We start from the raw sequence: 5,410 nt of genomic DNA on the forward strand, positions 1-5,410 counted from the left end.
TAAAAAAAAAAAAAAAGAAAAATTCATGTTTTATGAAAAACAGTTTTTTGGGCTACTTCCATAGTTACACTTCAGTACATTTAGTGCACATATTCATTTTCTCTTGAGATTTAAGGAACTCTGCCCCTTGTCTGCATGGAATCTCTCATTGCGAGCAAAGCCATCCTCTTCATATAGATCTGCAACTGCAAAGCTTAGGTGATGAACTGCACTGAGTTCTGCAACGAATCCTAATAAAGCAAAACAGGATTTACTGTGTATTCTCTACAAAAAGAGATTTTTTTTTATTTTTTTATTTTTTTTTAAGCAAATTCTGGGATTAGCCTAGGGGAAGCGTGAGACAATAGATTTTAACATTTTAATAAATGCATGCAACTCCTTGGGGAAATTAAGAAGGAAAGAATACCAGAACGGTTGTTGCAGTCTGCATGCCAGATTGTTGGCTTTCTTTCTCAGCACTCCTTTCTCTCTCCGCTTTTGCAGCGTTCACCAACATGAACACGATCTCCTCTCGCAGCTCTCTGCATCCGTAGTGCTGTGGCTCCAGCCGACCTAAACAAACCCCTTTGGGGCAGCAGCCACCAGGGTAACCCAGGCAAACACACCAGGGTCTGCTCAGGGGCAGCCGTGTCCCGCCGGGTTTCCCAAGTCCCCACACCCGGCTCAGGAGATCTGAGGGCACGGCAGGGAGGCGGCGCAGCCCTGCCCTCCACCTGCGCCGATTAGGCCGGCTGCAGCGCCTGCGGCACGGTCAGCCACGGCAGGCACCCTGTGCCCTGGCTGCTCCACACGTAGGGCCCGCGGCCACGGGGCAGGGAAAGGGCAGGCAGAGACCCGGAGCAAAAGCAGCGACGTGTGCTCAGGCAGCCCCTTCCCACCAGGAAGGGCGTCGGTAGCCGTGCTGCAGTCTATCCAGGTACAGCTACTGAGACAAAGAGCTGGAGCTGTGCTCCGTCCACCTGTGAAAGACGGTGTATTTAACTGCTCTCCATTTCATCCTGCTCTTCAGTTTGCTACAAATGCATGCTAGCTTGTTTAATTTAGAGTCGCTATAGGTTCAAGGGTTCTTCCTCTCTCCTGTTAATTCTCCCACAGCTATGTAGGGAGCTCAGCTACATAGATATCGACAGAGAGCAGTAAATAATACAGATGCTTATCGTTTCAGTGAAAGTGTTCATTAGTGGACAAAACAAACAGGATTAGAAGATGTTTCCAAACAGTCCTTATCTAAAAGCAGTCCTCCACACTGTGCAGATAGCTACACACAAGGAGTAACTGCAAGGAATAAGACATCTGCACAGGGACCATCTGAATCCCTGCTCCCTGGCACCTCTGCCTGCTGCGCAGGGAGTCCTGACCACTCCGCTCATCGAATAGGACTCAAAGAGCACTTACCAGGGTAGGAGAAAGGTAATAAACGCTTCTGTGAATATCCCATCCTATGCTGAATCAAAAGCAGTTCTTCCTGACCTGTGCTGCCTAGGGGGCTGTACACGGATTGAAGTTTGTGTAAGCATTAAAATACATTAAAATCAGAATAGCACTACAGAAGCAGCATAGCCATTTCTAGTCAGAGGAAGTCTGTCTGCTGGTAACTGCTCACACAGCGCACCCAGGTCAGAGTGACACAGAGCCCTGAGCAGGGCACCAGCCTGCCCTGTAACAGGCTGCAGCTGGAACAGGACCAAGCACGCTCAGAACAGCTCTAATCTCCAGTACCTGCCATTACACCACTGCAGGATAGCACCTCTCACCATTGGGAGTGCAAAGAGTTCCAAGTGCTGAGACAGACTGAGGCGTCCAGTTCTTAATCCAAAGCAGCAGCATGGCTTTCTGAGTTGGTTTTGTACAATATGCCATAGAAAATAAAGGGAAGCATACCGTATTTACGTGAGGTGGCTCGATTCATACATCATCTAGGCAAAACAGGAGCCTATGTTATTTCTGTCATTAGTTATAATTAGAGAACTCTAATCAACCCCCTGCCTGCCCCAGTACTCAAAAGTCTTTGAATCTGCAATTTCACCTGTATTCTTCATTAAAGAGGTAAAAAGGAAGAGAAAGTCATTCATGAAATTCCATCCACATCAAGGATTTTTATTTTCAGAGGATTTTTATTTTTGAGGCTTTTGCATTCAACACATGCATCTTTAGACTTTTTAAGTAGGAATACAGTACTCCTCCATTACCACCTCCAATAATATTTCACACTGCACATACATTTATGTAATGTCTAATAAAGATTAGATATGTCTAATCTTTATTAGATATTTCTCAGTCTTCTTCAACAGTTATTATAAGATTTTCATGCAGAGAAAGAAGAAAAACAGATCTTTATCTTCTCTCAGGAAGACAACTGCAGGGGGTATTCATTGCATACAGTTGCTGGTGCAAGTGAATTAGTCAAAAAGCTTCAGCATTTTGAGTCTCAGCTATTTCCAACAGATGGTGCTGATGACATAATTACTAACGACTAAATTTCAACTTCTTAGTGAAAGATTTTTAAAGACACAGGTAAGCAGAGTCACGTCCAGACTGAACTCTTCAACAGGGCCACCCTGACCCCGATTTCACTTCCATCCATTCCACAGTTTGCTTTCTGCATTTACAGTAGGTTTCCTACAGATACTGGAAAATACCCTGTTCCCATTCTCACTGCTGGGGCCTGAAGTGTTTCCTTGCAGGGATCACTGATTTCACAAGATGCTAGATTTAACAGGGTCATAGAGACAGAGGGACAATTACCCATTCTCTTCCACTGTCATATCACCACTCAAAACCGTATCAGCCATAGATGCAATGATGTGAAGAAAGACTTATTTTAAGCCAAATGTTTCACTCGCACAATCAAACGTCTGCCATTACAGAGAACCAAGGAGATCATGCTGCCCCTGCCTGGCACTTCCACACGCTTGCAGGAAATCAATTTAAGAACCTTACACAGCTGATCTCAGAAGCCAATCTGCGCACCAGGGGATGTGGAAGAAAAAAAAAAAAAAAAGAAGAGGAGGAAGGTTGGGGGAAGAAGTCCTTCTCTGAGAGCACAGATCTGCTTATTGCTAAGGTCACAAGTCTGCAGTAGAACTTCCTAGTGAAACATCTGACAGGAACATCCTTGTTTTCTACAGAAGCTCAGCACTATTTGCCAGATTTCCCCCCTTTCCCCCCCCCCCAGATACAGCTAATTATCTATACGCTTTAAAGAATCAGTGAAGCTTAATTAAAGTTTTGTGGGGGCAAATCTCTATGAACCTAGCACATAATATGCAGAAGCCCCAAAGCAGAAAGCATTTGGCTTTCTTGATAAATAATCACCTGTCAAACACATTGTCCAATTGCCAGCTCTAAAATACCCCAAGCATGCGCTGAGCTCAAGTAGCAAACAGGCCAGGATGTAATGGGTGCTCAAATCCCAGCAGTTTCCATGTAACTGCTGGATGCACGAAGAGCCTTCATGAACTTGAATCAGAAAGCATCATGTTTATTGACCTAGACAAGCCTGCTTCAATCTCATCAGATTTCCACCATCCTGTCTCCAGAAAGGAGCTATGAGATACCATAACAGCAGACAGCACAGCACCTGTGCCATTCCCACCAAGCAGCTATGGAGTAAAAGAGCAATAAAGGTAGGAATTGGTTGCAACCTGTTTGCTCAGCTGATCTGGAATAGACGTTTGGTGACTCTCACAGATCCACACTCTGAAACATAATTATCTCAGAACTCAGCTACTGTTGTTGATACAAGCCAAATCAGTGATCTAGGCAAACAAAGCAACAGCTTCTGGAGGTGCAGTGACACCATCTTGCTTACAAGCCCATTATTCGGGTGGCTGAGAATCAAGGAAGTTCGCAGCCTGACCCCTCACTGATCAGCCAGCTCTGCCTGCACGGCTGGTCCCAGGCACTGAGCAACGCAGCTCCACGGGAGGAATTGGCAGAGCAGCTGGAAAATTGTTCAAGATCTTCTTAAGTACCGCAACTATTTGACACAATGTTAAAAAGGTCTCCGGCTCCAAACGCAACCAAATGAGTTTCTTTAAACTACCAGTCACCTTTATTCAGACCAGGATACTAAAAGATACATTGACACTGGTACTTCCAAAACTGACATCAGAAGAAGGAAACAAGCACCGCATACGTAGGATTTCGTTCTTTTTTGAACAAATAGACCAGGTTCAAAACTGGTAAAGGATTGAATTTACAATAGCTCTTCTCATTTTTTTCTTTCTTCTAGTAGCCCGTACAAACAGACCCACACCACAGCACGTGGATTCTGGTCTCCTGGACAGTTCACGACCATCTCTTCATGCATAAGAAATCCCTTCTCAGAGTGCCAAGTCCTTCTGCCTCTCCAGGTGGGACCAGTTTGCATGGAGGTCACCAGAGCTTCAGAGCACAGAGACAAGTTTCCCAGTATCGTGCCTGTCCATCACCACCCACCCCTGCCCAGTTCTCTGCACCAAACAGCATGGTTCATACCTAATAGCTGTAACCATCTGCAGGGACTGTCAAGTTTAATACAGCTGCTCAAGTAGTCAGCTCATAAGCCAGAAGACTCTTACACTCAGTGTTTCAGTTCTAAATAGTTTAGAGAGCCTACCACAAGCAAAAAAAGTATGTTATTAGTTAATTCATACTAGTTTTCTATGCCAGCGTTTCCTAGAAAAATTGATAACAATTAAGAATTAAAACAATTAACAACCATTCATCATGACAGAATTTCAAGAACATATTTTGTACCTAAAAATTAAAACAAAGAGCAGAGTTACAAGAACCACTGTTGCACAAGTACGCTTCTCACTGCAGCCAAGCAACAATCCAGCATCCATGCTGCCTGTGGCAACACTCCTTTGGGCACTTGCATTTAGCACTAAGACTACAACTAGTTCAGACACAGTAGCACACTCCACCAGTTTCTCAAGCACTTCACCGAGTAAGGAGCGCTTCACACAGTGGTTCTCACAGCAGCTAGACCAGGGACAACAGCACTCCTGTAGCTTTCTGTGTACCTTAGAGTCTCTTTCACTGACACCACACATCAGCAACAAGCTCACTCTTTCACACTCTGCTGTGCTCACATCTACCCCAGGTCTGCAATTTCACTCACACAGGACTGCCTGTTATTTGTTCAGCTTTAGCCTGAGTTCTGGTTCTTTCTCAACATCATCGAAAATCTTTTCTGTTTTATGGGGAAATGTCTCAGGTACCAATCACAAACAGCCAGTAGAAATCGCCTCCCAGTGGAACTACTGAGCACACACGAATGCGTGACCAGTTTTCCTAACAGCTTCTGGCAGGACCTAAAACACCAGACAGAGAGAAACATTTCTTATATCATCGCCCATCTCTCCCCAGTGTCTCCTACTGCAGGAAACGGAAAGCATTCCTTCTGCAAAGTTGCACAGAAGAA

Source organism: Meleagris gallopavo, chromosome 10 (genome assembly GCF_000146605.3).
Source record: "Meleagris gallopavo isolate NT-WF06-2002-E0010 breed Aviagen turkey brand Nicholas breeding stock chromosome 10, Turkey_5.1, whole genome shotgun sequence".
NCBI lineage: Eukaryota > Metazoa > Chordata > Aves > Galliformes > Phasianidae > Meleagris > Meleagris gallopavo.